At 41.4% G+C, this 17909-nt stretch overlaps 1 long non-coding RNA gene across 1 annotated transcript in view; it reads right to left on the reverse strand.

The window, feature by feature from the left end:
- LOC140395463 (uncharacterized) overlaps positions 1–17909 on the reverse strand; it is a 68286-nt gene that overhangs the window by 10635 nt on the left and 39742 nt on the right. Inside the window, exon 2 of the long non-coding RNA XR_011936196.1 lies at positions 2634–2723. This is a non-coding gene — a long non-coding RNA (uncharacterized lncRNA). The remainder of the gene's footprint in view (positions 1–2633; positions 2724–17909) is intronic.

The following is a 17909-nucleotide window of genomic DNA, read 5'->3' on the forward strand; positions in this document are numbered from 1 at the left end:
AGAGAGCAAGGCAGGAAGAAATTAGCCAAGAATAGGGCAATGTCATCAACAGTGCTAACCACTGTGCCACCGCATTGCCCATTTCAGGGGCTGGTTTAGCACAGTGGGCTAAACAGCTGGTTTGTAAAACAGAACAAGGCCAGCAGCGTGGGTTCAATTCCCGTACCAGCCTCCCTGAACAGGCGCTGGAATGTGGCGACTAGGGGCTTTTCACAGTAGCTTCATTTGAAGCCTACTTGTGACAATAAGCGATTTTCATTTCATTTCATTTTCATCCAAGTGCCACTTGACAGCACAATTCAAGACCCCTTCCATCACTTTCAGTGAATCCCTACAGTGCAGAAGGAGGCCATTTGGCCTCCTTGGCATTTATGTGTCAGTCACCATCAACTGGTGCATTCTCCATGGCAATGCATCTACCTATCAGAGTCCACTTGCCAACCAATGAGCATTCTCTTCTCAGGCAGTATAACCTGTCGTTTTCATCTCACACTGGTATTCTTGTGAAGTGTCATGATGTCTCTTTTTTCAGCAATGACCCAGAGTTTGTTACTTTTGAGTTTCTGCTTTTTAATTTTGTGTCACGGTCAACATAACCTCTATTCAGTACCTCTTTCCTAATTTTACCTATGCCATCGATACCTACATGGAACTGTGAGTTCCTTTCCAGCCTTGAGCAGGCAACACAGCTGTCTGGACTTACTGTTCTCTGCAGTTAGGAGTGTATCTATCCCCCTGACTATGCTGTCTCCTATCATGACCACATTCCTCTTCACTCCCCTCACTTAATGGCCTCCTTCACCCTGAAGCCATGATCAGTCCAGTTGCAGTCCTTCTCATCTGCATAGGTAGCAAGCACCTCGTACTTGTTGGGTAAAGTCAAGGTCCGAAGCTCCTCCATCGCTATATGCTGGCATTTGCTCAATTCTCAATTTACCAAATGATATTCCTAACTATTGACCAACTCTAAAGTTCTTTGACAAAGAGTCATCCGGACTCGAAACGTCAGCTCCCTTCTCTCCTCACAGATGCTGTCAGACCTGCTGTGATTTCCCAGTATTTTCAGATTCCAGCATCCGCAGTAATTTGCTTTTATTGAAAGTTCTGTCTAGCTGAAGGGGGGTGGCTGCTTCTTCCAAAGTGTCCAGGAAACTCTCCCCCTCCCTGATGTCCCACACTGTCCGCAACTCAGACTCCAGTTCAGCAACTCAGAGCCAAAGTTGCCCAAGCGGCAGACACTTTTCTGTGGATGTGGTTTGTCCGGGACTGCAGTGTATCCCATATAACCCCACATGCTGCAGTCATGGCACACTCCCAGCCCTGTCCTTTCTGTCCAACCTTATTTATTTAATTAGTCCATTTGTTAATAATTTGCACAGATGAAGCACTTACATTGTATATGTTGTGTTGCCCTATTATGTATTTTCTTTTATTCCCTTTTCTTCTCTTGTACTTAATGATCTGTTGAGTTGCTCGCAGAAAAATACTTTTCACTGTACCTCGGTACACGTGACAATAAACAAATCCAATCCAATCCAACCTAGCTTAGAGACAAGGAAGGAAACTCACCAACCACTGCTCACTGACAAAGGAAAAGGAGAATCTTTGTTCCACTGCATCAAATTCCCTCTGAACCAAATTTCCAACTCCCCACTCCAACTTCATCTCATTCAGACACAGTCTGGGATTTGCGCACCCCCCCCCCCCCTTCTGTGTGTTACTGTGTTGCTTAAGGTCGAACAATGTTTGATTCTATTGTGAAAAGCTTTGATATTTCTGGCAAAAAGTGCTCATCATTTTATTTTTGTGATGTATTACTTTTTTATGGCATTCAATCAATTTTTGAATCATTTGTGAAAAGTTTGGATTTTCTGTTAAAATGTGCGTTTCACACTCTGGAGGGGGGTCGAGGCGCCCCGTTCCCCTATAGCATGAAGTACAGGTCTGAGCACATATCCATCAGTCTCTGTGTGACCTGGTGGACCTGGGTCTCGATGGCACACATTTCCATTTCTATGGAAGCAGCCAAACACCACACAATGCTGGAGCTACACCAGCAGACTGATTGTGAATGGACCTCTCCAGCCTTCGGCCCAACCTACACATTGCCTCTGACATCTCTGCCTAAATTTTCCCTGCCTAACTCTGCATCTCCAGCAGGCCTCTTATGACCAACGTCAGAGCCTTGTCATCTGTATGTGGTCCCCAACTGTCCTCCGAGTGTCAGAGACCTCAGCTGTCCCTTCCTCCACCACCTTTAGACCTGTGACAGTGATGTGTTCATCGGGATTCTGACCACTCATGAACCACCAAGGTGACTACATTGGCACTGGTGGAGGGTGCAGGTGAACAACGTAATGGTGGATCCTCTCGGTTTTGACTCCTCAGAAGTGGGGTTGGATACAGAGCTATGGCCTGCCTGAATAGTCTCCCTCTTTCCTTGCTGGTTTCTGGCTTGGAGAAAAGAAAGATTTAGCGATTGACTAAGCAAGCTCCTTAATGAAATAAATTTCTCACTCAGTGAGCACAGCTGACAACTACAGACTGGTGGCAGCCTCACTGGCTTCCTGGGGGAGTCCAACTTCACCATCAGCACTGGGATGATCCTGCCCCTCCCCTGCTAGCTCACTGACCTGATCCTTGAAAGGGGTGAAGACTCGAATGTCTGGAATTCTGCATTCTGTCGAGGATCGCTCCCACTTGTTGCGGCTCTTCTTGTCCGGCTGAAAGACAGAAGGATTGATTGTCATCCTATTGGCTGCAGGGGCAGTTTAGGAGCATGCATTCCTATGGCAGCTGCTGATCAACAAGTGACCAGTAAGTGATCAACAAGCAGGGTATCCTGCAACTTATATAAGATTGAGAGCGTGGCACACATTCAGTGCAGATATTCTATCTGCTGGACCCTAAACTCATGTGTCACATCCCTGTGCACGCGCACACTGAGACTACCTGATGCACTTAGGAGTATCAGTTACCAGTGAGAGTAGATGGTGCACTTACCCTGGCAGAGCACAGCAGATCATTCATCCTCTTCCGACACTGCTGGGCATTTCTGTGCTGGACACTATGGGAGCTAACCTCTGCTGCAACCTTCGTCAAGGCCACTGAGCAGAATGTGCAGAGAGGCATGTTATCTGCAGTGCTTGAAAGTGCCTTGAATGCCTCAGCCTGTGCATTAACCTCCTCCCCCCATCCTCTGATTCCAGACAGCATGTGAGCTCTGTGTGAAGGGAGAGGGAGCCAGAGGAGCAGCATTGTACAACATCTACAAGATGCACTGAAGTAACTCACCAAGGTTCCTCCGGCCGCTCCTTCCAAACCTAGGACCACTACCATCTAGAAGGGCAAAGGCAGCAGACACATGGGAACACCACCACCTGGAAGTTCCCCTTCAAGTGACTCACCACCCTGACCAGGAAATATATCGCCGTTCTTCTACTGTCACTGGGTCCTTCCCTAATAGCACAGTGGGTGTACCGACACCACAGAGACTGCAGCAGTTCAAGAAGGCAGCTCACCACCACCTTCTAAAGGAAAACTAGGGATGGGTAAGAGATGCTGGTCTAGGCAGCAATGAACACACCCGGTCAATGAATTACAAAGACACGGTGGCGCAGTGGTTAGCACTGCCGCCTCACACCACCGAGGTCCCAGGTTCGACCCCGGCTCTGGGTCACTGTGCGTGTTGAGTTTGCACAATCTCCCCGTGTTTGCGTGGGTTTCGCCCCCACAACCCAAAGATGTGCAGGGTAGTTGGATTGGCCACGCTAAATTGCTCCTTAATTGGAAAAAATGAATTGGGTACGCTAAATTTTTTTTTAATGAATTATAATAAAGCATGCCAACATCAGCAATAGCACCAAATAACAACCAACAACATCCACAATAGCGGCAATGACAGTAAGACCACAATGGTGCCTACAGCGACATCAAACAACAGCAATCAACACCAAAGAAAAGATATAACACTACAGAACAGCAATAAACACCAAAGAACAGTAATAAACACCAAAGAACAGTAATAAACACCAAAGAACAGTAATAAACACCAAAGAACAATAATAAACACCAAAGAACAATAATAAACACCAAAGAACAGTAATAAACACCAAAAACAGTAATAAACACCAAAGAACAACAATAAACACCAAAGAAAAGACAGACCACCACAGAACAGCAATAAACACCAAAGAACAGCAATAAACACCAAAGAACAGTAATAAATACGAGAAAACAGTAATAAACACCAGAAAACAGTAATAAACACCAAAGAACAGCAATAAACACCAAAGAATGGCAATAAACACCAAAGAACAGTAATAAACACCAAAGAACAGTAATAAGTACCAAAGAACAGCAATAAACGCCAAAGAACAGCCATAAACACCAAAGAACAGCAATAAATGCCAAAGAACAGACATAACACCAAAGAACAGCCATAAACACCAAATAACAGCAATAAACACCAAAGAACAGACAGAACACCAAAGAACAGACATAAAACACAAGAACAGCAATTAACACCAAAGAACAGCAATAAACACCAAAGAACAGCAATTAACACCAAAGAGCAGACAGAACACCAAAGAACAGACATAACATCTAAGAACAGCAACAAACACCAAAGAACAGCCATAAACACCAAAGGGCAGTAATAAACACCAAAGAACAGCCATAAATGCCAAAGAACAGACATAACGCCAAACAACAGCCATAAACACCAAAGAACAGCCATAAACACCAAAGAACAGCAATAACACCAAAGAACAGCCATAAATGCCAAAGAACAGACATAACACCAAAGAACAGCCATAAACACCAAAGAACAGCAATAACACCAAAGAACAGACATAACACCAAAGAACAGCCATAAATGCCAAAGAACAGACATAACACCAAAGAACAGACATAACACCAAAGAACAGCCATAAACACCAAAGAACAGACATAACACCAAAGAACAGCCATAAACACCAAAGAACAGCCATGAACACCAAAGAACAGCAATAACGCAAAAGAACAGACATAACACCAAAGAACAGACATAAAGACCAAAGAACAGACATAACACCAAAGAACAGCCATAAACACCAAAGAACAGCCATAAATGCCAAAGAACAGACATAACACCAAAGAACAGCAACAAACACCAAAGAACAGACATAAACACCAAAGAACAGCAATAAACACCAAAGAACAGACATAACACCAAAGATCAGACATAACACCAAAGAACAGCCAAAAACACCAAAGAACAGACATAAACACCAAAGAACAGCAATAAACACCAAAGAACAGGCATAACACCAAAGAACAGCAATAATTTTGGAGACGTGGATAGAGCAGGGACAGGAATGGATGTTGCAGGTTCCGGGGTTTAGGTGTTTTAGTAAGCTCAGAGAAGGAGGCAAAAGAGGGGGAGGTGTGGCGCTGCTAGTCAAGAGCAGTATTACGGTGGCGGAGAGGATGCTAGATGGGGATTCTTCTTCCGAGGTAGTATGGGCTGAAGTTAAAAACAGGAAAGGAGAGGTCACCCTGTTGGGAGTTTTTTATAGGCCTCCTAATAGTTCTAGGGATGTAGAGGAAAGGATGGCGAAGATGATTCTGGATAAGAGCGAAAGTAACAGGGTAGTTATTATGGGAGACTTTAACTTTCCAAATATTGACTGGAAAATATATAGTTCGAGTACAATAGATGGGTCGTTTTTTGTACAGTGTGTGCAGGAGGGTTTCCTGAAACAATATGTTGACAGGCCAACAAGAGGCGAGGCCACGTTGGATTTGGTTTTGGGTAATGAACCAGGCCAGGTGTTGGATTTGGAGGTAGGAGAGCACTTTGGGGACAGTGACCACAATTCGGTGACGTTTACGTTAATGATGGAAAGGGATAAGTATACACCGCAGGGCAAGAGTTATAGCTGGGGGAAGGGCAATTATGATGCAATTAGACGTGACTTGGGGGGGATAAGGTGGAGAAGTAGGCTGCAAGTGTTGGGCACACAGGACAAGTGGGGCTTGTTCAAGGATCAGCTACTGCGTGTTCTTGATAAGTATGTACCGGTCAGGCAGGGAGGAAGGCGTCGAGCGAGGGAACCGTGGTTTACCAAGGAAGTGGAATCTCTTGTTAAGAGGAAGAAGGAGGCCTATGTGAAGATGAAGTGTGAAGTTTCGGTTGGGGCGATGGATAATTACAAGGTAGCGAGGAAGGATCTAAAGAGAGAGCTAAGACGAGCAAGGAGGGGACATGAGAAGTATTTGGCAGGAAGGATCAAGGAAAACCCAAAAGCTTTCTATAGGTATGTCAGGAATAAGCGAATGACGAGGGAAAGAGTAGGATCAGTCAAGGACAGGGATGGGAAATTGTGTGTGAAGTCTGAAGAGATAGGCGAGATACTAAATGAATATTTTTCGTCAGTATTCACTCAGGAAAAAGATAATGTTGTGGAGGAGAATGCTGAGCCCCAGGCTAATAGAATAGATGGCATTGAGGTACGTAGGGAAGAGGTGTTGGCAATTCTGGACAGGCTGAAAATAAATAAGTCCCCGGGACCTGATGGGATTTATCCTAGGATTCTCTGGGAGGCCAGGGAAGAGATTGATGGACCTTTGGCTTTGATTTTTATGTCATCATTGGCTACAGGAATAGTGCCAGAGGACTGGAGGACAGCAAATGTGGTCCCTTTGTTCAAAAAGGGGAGCAGAGACAACCCCGGCAACTATAGACCGGTGAGCCTCACGTCTGTAGTGGGTAAAGTCTTGGAGGGGATTATAAGAGACAAGATTTATAATCATCTAGATAGGAATAATATGATCAGGGATAGTCAGCATGGTTTTGTGAAGGGTAGGTCATGCCTGACAAACCTTATTGAGTTCTTTGAGAAGGTGACTGAACAGGTAGATGAGGGTAGAGCAGTTGATGTGGTGTATATGGATTTCAGCAAAGCGTTTGATAAGGTTCCCCACGGTAGGCTATTGCAGAAAATACGGAGGCTGGGGATTGAGGGTGATTTAGAGGTGTGGATCAGAAATTGGCTAGCTGAAAGAAGACAGAGGGTGGTGGTTGATGGGAAATGTTCAGAATGGAGTACAGTCACAAGTGGAGTACCACAAGGATCTGTTCTGGGGCCGTTGCTGTTTGTCATTTTTATCAATGACCTAGAGGAAGGCGCAGAAGGGTGGGTGAGTAAATTTGCAGACGATACTAAAGTCGGTGGTGTTGTCGATAGTGTGGAAGGATGTAGCAGGTTACAGAGGGATATAGATAAGCTGCAGAGCTGGGCTGAGAGGTGGGAAATGGAGTTTAATGTAGAGAAGTGTGAGGTGATTCACTTTGGAAGGAATAACAGGAATGCGGAATATTTGGCTAATGGTAAAGTTCTTGAAAGTGTGGATGAGCAGAGGGATCTAGGTGTCCATGTACATAGATCCCTGAAAGTTGCCACCCAGGTTGATAGGGTTGTGAAGAAAGGCCTATGGAGTGTTGGCCTTTATTGGTAGAGGGATTGAGTTCCGGAGTCGGGAGGTCATGTTGCAGCTGTACAGAACTCTGGTACGGCCGCATTTGGAGTATTGCGTACAGTTCTGGTCACCGCATTACAGGAAGGATGTGGAGGCTTTGGAGCGGGTGCAGAGGAGATTTACCAGGATGTTGCCTGGTATGGAGGGAAAATCTTATGAGGAAAGGCTGATGGACTTGAGGTTGTTTTCGTTGGAGAGAAGAAGGTTAAGAGGAGACTTAATAGAGGCATACAAAATGATCAGGGGGTTGGATAGGGTGGACAGTGAGAGCCTTCTCCCGCGGATGGAAATGGCTGGCACGAGGGGACATAACTTTAAACTGAGGGGTAATAGATATAGGACAGAGGTCAGAGGTAGGTTCCTTACGCAAAGAGTAGTGAGGCCGTGGAATGCCCTACATGCTACAGTAGTGAACTCGCCAACATTGAGGGCATTTAAAAGTTTATTGGATGAACATATGGATGATAATGGCATAGTGTAGGTTAGATGGCTTTTGTTTCGGTGCAACATCGTGGGCCGAAGGGCCTGTACTGCGCTATATTGTTCTATTCTATGTAACAGCAATAAACACCAAAGAACAGCCATAAACACCAAAGAACAGCCATAAACACCAAAGAACAGCCATACATACCAAAGAATGGACATAACACCAAAGAACAGCCATAAACACCAAAGAACAGGCATAAACACCAAAGAACAGCCATACATACCAAAGAATGGACATAACACCAAAGAACAGCCATAAACACCAAAGAACAGCCATAAACACCAAAGAAAAGCAATAAACACCAAAGAACAGACAGAACACCAAAGAACAGACATAACACCAAAGGCTAATAGAATAGATGGCATTGAGGTACGTAGGGAAGAGGTGTTGGCAATTCTGGACAGGCTGAAAATAGATAAGTCCCCGGGACCTGATGGGATTTATCCTAGGATTCTCTGGGAGGCCAGGGAAGAGATTGCTGGACCTTTGGCTTTGATTTTTATGTCATCATTGGCTACAGGAATAGTGCCAGAGGACTGGAGGACAGCAAATGTGGTCCCTTTGTTCAAAAAGGGGAGCAGAGACAACCCCGGCAACTATAGACCGGTGAGTCTCACGTCTGTAGTGGGTAAAGTCTTGGAGGGGATTATAAGAGACAAGATTTATAATCATCTCGATAGGAATAATATGATCAGGGATAGTCAGCATGGCTTTGTGAAGGGTAGGTCATGCCTCACAAACCTTATTGAGTTCTTTGAGAAGGTGACTGAACAGGTAGACGAGGGTAGAGCAGTTGATGTGGTGTATATGGATTTCAGCAAAGCGTTTGATAAGGTTCCCCACGGTAGGCTATTGCAGAAAATACGGAGAGAAGTGTGAGGTGATTCACTTTGGAAGGAATAACAGGAATGCGGAATATTTGGCTAATGGTAAAGTTCTTGAAAGTGTGGATGAGCAGAGGGATCTAGGTGTCCATGTACATAGATCCCTGAAAGTTGCCACCCAGGTTGATAGGGTTGTGAAGAAGGCCTATGGAGTGTTGGCCTTTATTGGTAGAGGGATTGAGTTCCGGTGTCGGGAGGTCATGTTGCAGCTGTACAGAACTCTGGTACGGCCGCATTTGGAGTATTGCGTACAGTTCTGGTCACCGCATTATAGGAAGGACGTGGAGGCTTTGGAGCGGGTGCAGAGGAGATTTACCAGGATGTTGCCTGGTATGGAGGGAAAATCTTATGAGGAAAGGCTGATGGACTTGAGGTTGTTTTCGTTGGAGAGAAGAAGGTTAAGGGGAGATTAATAGAGGCATACAAAATGATCAGGGGGTTGGATAGGGTGGACAGTGAGAGCCTTCTCCCGCGGACGGATATGGCTGGCACGAGGGGACATAACTTTAAACTGAGGGGTAATAGATATAGGACAGAGGTCAGAGGTAGGTTCTTTACGCAAAGAGTAGTGAGGCCGTGGAATGCCCTACCTGCTACAGTAGTGAACTCGCCAACATTGAGGGCATTTAAAAGTTTATTGGATAAACATATGGATGATAATGGCATAGTGTAGGTTAGATGGCTTTTGTTTCAGTGAAACATCGTGGGCCGAAGGGCCTGTACTGCGCTGTATTGTTCTATGTTCTATAACACCAAAGAACAGCCATAAACACCAAAGAACAGCAAGAAACACGAAAGAACAGCCATAGACACCAAAGAACAGCAATAAACACCAAAGAACAGCAGTAAACACCAAAAAACAGACATAACACCAAAGAACAGAAATAACACCAAAGAACAACACTAAACACCAAAGAACAGCCATAAACACCAAAAAAAAGCAATAAACACCAAAGAACAGACAGAACACCAAAGAACAGACATAACACCAAAGAACAGAATAAACACCAAAGAACAGCAACAAACACCAAAGAACAGACATAACACCAAAGAACAGCCATGAATACCAAAGAACAGCAATAAACACCAAAGAATAGCCATACATACCAAAGAATGGACATAACACCAAAGAACAGACATAACACCAAAGAACAGCCATAAACACCAAAGAACAGGCATAAACACCAAAGAACAGCCATACATACCAAAGAATGGACATAACACCAAAGAACAGCCATAAACACCAAAGAACAGCCATAAACACCAAAGAAAAGCAATAAACACCAAAGAACAGACATAACACCAAAGAACAGAATAAACACCAAAGAACAGCAACAAACACCAAAGAACAGACATAACACCAAAGAACAGCCATGAATACCAAAGAACAGCAATAAACACCAAAGAACAGACATAACACCAAAGAACAGCCATAAATACCAAAGAACAGACATAACACCAAAGAACAGCCATAAATACCAAATAATGGACATAACACCAAAGAACAGACATAAACACCAAAGGACAGCAATAAACACGAAAGAACAGCAATAAACACAAAAGAACAGCCATAAACGCCAAAGAACAGCAATAAACACCAAAGAACAGCAATAAACACCAAAGAACAGCAATAACGCAAAAGAACAGACATAACACCAAAGAACAGCCATAAATACCAAAGAACAGCCAACAACACCAAAGAACAGCAATAACGCCAAAGAATAGACTTAACACCAAAGAACATCCATAAACACCAAAGAACAGCAATAAACACGAAAGAACAGCAATAAACACGAAAGAACAGCCATAAACGACAAAGAACAGCAATAAACACCAAAGAACAGCAATAAACACCAAAGAACAGCAATAACGCAAAAGAACAGACATAACACCAAAGAACAGACATAACACCAAAGAACCGAATAAACACCAAAGAACAGCAACAAACACCAAAGAACAGACATAACACCAAAGAACAGACATAACACCAAAGAACAGACATAACACCAAAGTACCGAATAAACACCAAAGAACAGCAACAAACACCAAAGAAGAGACATAACACCAAAGAAGAGACATAACACCAAAGAACGGACATAACACCAAAGAACAGCCATGAATACCAAAGAACAGCCATCAATACCAAAGAATGGACATAACACCAAAGAACAGACATAAACACCAAAGAAGAGCAATAAACACGAAAGAACAGCAATAAACAACAAAGAACAGCAATAAACACCAAAGAACAGCAATAACGCAAAACAACAGACATAACACCAAAGAACAGCCATAAATACCAAAGAACAGCCATTAACACCAAAGAACAGCAATAACGCCAAAGAACAGACATAACACCAAAGAACAGCAAGAAACACCAAAGAACAGCAAGAAACACGAAAGAACAGCCATAGACACCAAAGAACAGCCATGAACACCAAAGAACAGACATAACACCAAAGATCAGACATAACACCAAAGAACAGCAATAAACATCAAAGAACAGCCATAAACACCAAAGAACAGCAGTAAACACCAAAAAACAGACATAACACCAAAGAACAGAAATAACACCAAAGAACAGCAATAAACACCAAAGAACAGCCATAAACACCAAAGAACAGCCATAAACACCAAAGAACAGGCATAAATACCAAAGAACAGCCAGACATACCAAAGAATGGACATAACACCAAAGAACAGCCATAAATACCAAATAACAGGCATAAACACCAGAGAACAGCCATACATACCAAAGAATGGACATAACACCAAAGAACAGCCATAAACACCAAAGAACAGCCATAAACACCAAAGAAAAGCAATGAACACCAAAGAACAGACATAACACCAAAGAACAGACATAACACCAAAGAACAGAATAAACACCAAAGAACAGCAACAAACACCAAAGAACAGACATAACACCAAAGACCAGCCATGAATACCAAAGAACAGCAATAAACACCAAAGAACAGACATAACACCAAAGAACAGCCATGAATACCAAAGAACAGCAATAAACACCAAAGAACAGACATAACACCAAAGAACAGCCATAAATACCAAAGAACAGACATAACACCAAAGAACAGCCATGAATACCAAATAATGGACATAACACCAAAGAACAGACATAAACACCAAAGAACAGCAATAAACACGAAAGAACAGCAATAAACATTAAAGAACAGCCATAAACGCCAAAGAACAGCAATCAACACCAAAGAACAGCAATAAACACCAAAGAACAGCAATAACGCAAAAGAACAGACATAACACCAAAGAACAGCCATAAATACCAAAGAACAGCCATTAACACCAAAGAACAGCAATAACACCAAAGAACAGACATAACACCAAAGAACATCCATAAACACCAAAGAACAGCAATAAACACCAAAGAACAGCAATAACGCAAAAGAACAGACATAACACCAAAGAACAGACATAACACCAAAGAACCGAATAAACACCAAAGAACAGAATAAACACCAAAGAACAGCAACAAACACCAAAGAACAGACATAACACCAAAGAACAGCCATAAATACCAAAGAACAGCCATTAATACCAAAGAATGGACATAACACCAAAGAACAGCCATAAATACCAAAGAACAGACATAACACCAAAGAACAGCCATGAATACCAAATAATGGACATAACACCAAAGAACAGACATAAACACCAAAGAACAGCAATAAACACGAAAGAACAGCAATAAACACAAAAGAACAGCCATAAACGCCAAAGAACAGCAATAAACACCAAAGAACAGCAATAAACACCAAAGAACAGCAATAACGCAAAAGAACAGACATAACACCAAAGAACAGCCATAAATACCAAAGAACAGCCAACAACACCAAAGAACAGCCATAATGCCAAAGAACAGACATAACACCAAAGAACATCCATAAACACCAAAGAACAGCAATAAACACGAAAGAACAGCAATAAACACGAAAGAACAGCCATAAATGCCAAAGAACAGCAATAAACACCAAAGAACAGCGATAAACACCAAAGAACAGCAATAACGCAAAAGAACAGACATAACACCAAAGAACAGACATAAATACCAAAGAACAGCCATTAACACCAAAGAACAGCAATAACGCCAAAGAACAGACATAACACCAAAGAACAGACATAACACCAAAGAACAGAATAAACACCAAAGAACAGCAACAAACATCAAAGAACAGACATAACACCAAAGAACAGACAGAACACCAAAGAACAGAATAAACACCAAAGAACAGCAACAAACACCAAAGAACAGACATAACACCAAAGAACAGACATAACGCCAAAGAACAGCCAGAAATACCAAAGAAAGGACATAACACCAAAGAACAGACATAAACATCAGAGAACAGCAATAAACACCAAAGAACAGCCATAAACACCAAAGAACAGCAATAAACATGAAAGAACAGCAATAAACACGAAAGAACAGCCATAAGCGCCAAAGAACAGCAATAAACACCAAAGAACAGCAATAAACACCAAAGAACAGCAATAACGCAAAACAACAGACATAACACCAAAGAACAGCCATAAATACCAAAGAACTGCCATAAACACCAAAGAACAGCAATAACGCCAAAGAACAGACATAACACCAAAGAACAGCAATAAACACCAAAGAACAGCAATAACGCCAAAGAACAGACATAACGCCAAAGAACAGACATAATACCAAAGAACATCCATAAACGCCAAAGAACAGCAATAAACACCAAAGAACAGCAATAAACACCAAAGAACAGCAATAACGCCAAAGAACAGACATAACGCCAAAGAACAGACATAATAGCAAAGAACAGACATAACACCAAAGAACAGCCATAAATACCAAAGAACGGACATAACACCAAAGAACAGCCAAAAACACCAAAGACCAGCAAAAAACACCAAGGAACAGCCATAAACACCAAAGAACAGCAATAACACCAAAGAACAGACATAACACCAAAGAACAGCAATAAACACCAAAGAACACACATAACACCAAAGGAGAGACATTAACATCAAAGAACAGCAATAAACACCAAAGAATAGCCATAAATACCAAAGAACAGCAATAAATACCAAAGAACAGCCAGAAACACCAAAGAATAGCAATAAATACCAAAGAACAGCAATAACACCAAAGAACAGACATAAACATCAAAGAACAGCCATAAACACAAAGAAAAGCAATAAACACCATTGAACAGCCATAAACACCAAAGAACAGCAAAGAACAGCAATAAACACCAAAGAACAGGCATAACACCAAAGAACAGCCATAACACCAAAGGACAGACATAACACCAAAGAACAGCCATGAATACCAAATAATGGACATAACACCAAAGAACAGCAATAAACACGAAAGAACAGCAATAAACACGAAAGAACAGCCATAAACGCCAAAGAACAGCAATAGACACCAAAGAACAGCAATAAACACTAAAGAACAGCAATAACGCAAAAGTACAGACATAACACCAAAGAACAGCCATAAATACCAAAGAACAGCCATTAACACCAAAGAACAGCAATAACGCCAGAGAACAGACATAAACACCAAAGAACAGCCATAAACACCAAAGAACAGCAATAACACCAAAGAACAGCAATAAATACCAAACAACAGCCAGAAACACCAAAGAATAGCAATAAATACCAAAGAACAGCAATAACACCAAAGAACAGACATAAACATCAAAGAACAGCCATAAACACAAAGAAAAGCAATAAACACCATTGAACAGCCATAAACACCAAAGAACAGCAAAGAACAGCAATAAACACCAAAGAACAGGCATAACACCAAAGAACAGCCATAACACCAAAGGACAGACATAACACCAAAGAACAGCCATGAATACCAAATAATGGACATAACACCAAAGAACAGCAATAAACACCAAAGAACAGCCATAAACACCAAAGAACAGCCATAAACACCAAAGAACAGGCATAAATACCAAAGAACAGCCAGACATACCAAAGAATGGACATAACACCAAAGAACAGCCATAAATACCAAATAACAGGCATAAACACCAGAGAACAGCCATACATACCAAAGAATGGACATAACACCAAAGAACAGCCATAAACACCAAAGAACAGCCATAAACACCAAAGAAAAGCAATGAACACCAAAGAACAGACATAACACCAAAGAACAGACATAACACCAAAGAACAGAATAAACACCAAAGAACAGCAACAAACACCAAAGAACAGACATAACACCAAAGACCAGCCATGAATACCAAAGAACAGCAATAAACACCAAAGAACAGACATAACACCAAAGAACAGCCATGAATACCAAAGAACAGCAATAAACACCAAAGAACAGACATAACACCAAAGAACAGCCATAAATACCAAAGAACAGACATAACACCAAAGAACAGCCATGAATACCAAATAATGGACATAACACCAAAGAACAGACATAAACACCAAAGAACAGCAATAAACACAAAAGAACAGCAATAAACATTAAAGAACAGCCATAAACGCCAAAGAACAGCAATAAACACCAAAGAACAGCAATAAACACCAAAGAACAGCAATAACGCAAAAGAACAGACATAACACCAAAGAACAGCCATAAATACCAAAGAACAGCCATTAACACCAAAGAACAGCAATAACGCCAAAGAACAGACATAACACCAAAGAACATCCATAAACACCAAAGAACAGCAATAAACACCAAAGAACAGCAATAACGCAAAAGAACAGACATAACACCAAAGAACAGACATAACACCAAAGAACCGAATAAACACCAAAGAACAGAATAAACACCAAAGAACAGCAACAAACACCAAAGAACAGACATAACACCAAAGAACAGCCATAAATACCAAAGAACAGCCATTAATACCAAAGAATGGACATAACACCAAAGAACAGCCATAAATACCAAAGAACAGACATAACACCAAAGAACAGCCATGAATACCAAATAATGGACATAACACCAAAGAACAGACATAAACACCAAAGAACAGCAATAAACACGAAAGAACAGCAATAAACACAAAAGAACAGCCATAAACGCCAAAGAACAGCAATAAACACCAAAGAACAGCAATAAACACCAAAGAACAGCAATAACGCAAAAGAACAGACATAACACCAAAGAACAGCCATAAATACCAAAGAACAGCCAACAACACCAAAGAACAGCCATAACGCCAAAGAACAGACATAACACCAAAGAACATCCATAAACACCAAAGAACAGCAATAAACACGAAAGAACAGCAATAAACACGAATGAACAGCCATAAATGCCAAAGAACAGCAATAAACACCAAAGAACAGCGATAAACACCAAAGAACAGCAATAACGCAAAAGAACAGACATAACACCAAAGAACAGACATAAATACCAAAGAACAGCCATTAACACCAAAGAACAGCAATAACGCCAAAGAACAGACATAACACCAAAGAACAGACATAACACCAAAGAACAGAATAAACACCAAAGAACAGCAACAAACATCAAAGAACAGACATAACACCAAAGAACAGACAGAACACCAAAGAACAGAATAAACACCAAAGAACAGCAACAAACACCAAAGAACAGACATAACACCAAAGAACAGACATAACGCCAAAGAACAGCCAGAAATACCAAAGAAAGGACATAACACCAAAGAACAGACATAAACATCAGAGAACAGCAATAAACACCAAAGAACAGCCATAAACACCAAAGAACAGCAATAAACATGAAAGAACAGCAATAAACACGAAAGAACAGCCATAAGCGCCAAAGAACAGCAATAAACACCAAAGAACAGCAATAAACACCAAAGAACAGCAATAACGGAAAACAACAGACATAACACCAAAGAACAGCCATAAATACCAAAGAACTGCCATAAACACCAAAGAACAGCAATAACGCCAAAGAACAGACATAACACCAAAGAACAGCAATAAACACCAAAGAACAGCAATAACGCCAAAGAACAGACATAACGCCAAAGAACAGACATAATACCAAAGAACATCCATAAACGCCAAAGAACAGCAATAAACACCAAAGAACAGCAATAAACACCAAAGAACAGCAATAACGCCAAAGAACAGCCATAAATACCAAAGAACAGCCATTAATACCAAAGAATGGACATAACACCAAAGAACAGCCATCAATACCAAAGAACAGACATAACACCAAAGAACAGCCATGAATACCAAATAATGGACATAACACCAAAGAACAGACATAAACACCAAAGCACAGCAATAAACACGAAAGAACAGCAATAAACACAAAAGAACAGCCATAAACGCCAAAGAACAGCAATAAACACCAAAGAACAGCAATAAACACCAAAGAACAGACATAACACCAAAGAACAGACATAACACCAAAGAACAGACATAACACCAAAGTACCGAATAAACACCAAAGAACAGCAACAAACACCAAAGAAGAGACATAACACCAAAGAAGAGACATAACACCAAAGAACGGACATAACACCAAAGAACAGCCATGAATACCAAAGAACAGCCATCAATACCAAAGAATGGACATAACACCAAAGAACAGACATAAACACCAAAGAAGAGCAATAAACACGAAAGAACAGCAATAAACAACAAAGAACAGCAATAAACACCAAAGAACAGCAATAACGCCAAAGAACAGACATAACACCAAAGAACAGCAAGAAACACCAAAGAACAGCAAGAAACACGAAAGAACAGCCATAGACACCAAAGAACAGCCATGAATACCAAAGAACAGACATAACACCAAAGATCAGACATAACACCAAAGAACAGCAATAAACATCAAAGAACAGCCATAAACACCAAAGAACAGCAGTAAACACCAAAAAACAGACATAACACCAAAGAACAGAAATAACACCAAAGAACAGCAATAAACACCAAAGAACAGCCATAAACACCAAAGAACAGCCATAAACACCAAAGAACAGGCATAAATACCAAAGAACAGCCAGACA

Source organism: Scyliorhinus torazame, chromosome 18 (assembly GCF_047496885.1).
Source record: "Scyliorhinus torazame isolate Kashiwa2021f chromosome 18, sScyTor2.1, whole genome shotgun sequence".
Classification (NCBI taxonomy): Eukaryota; Metazoa; Chordata; class Chondrichthyes; order Carcharhiniformes; family Scyliorhinidae; genus Scyliorhinus; species Scyliorhinus torazame.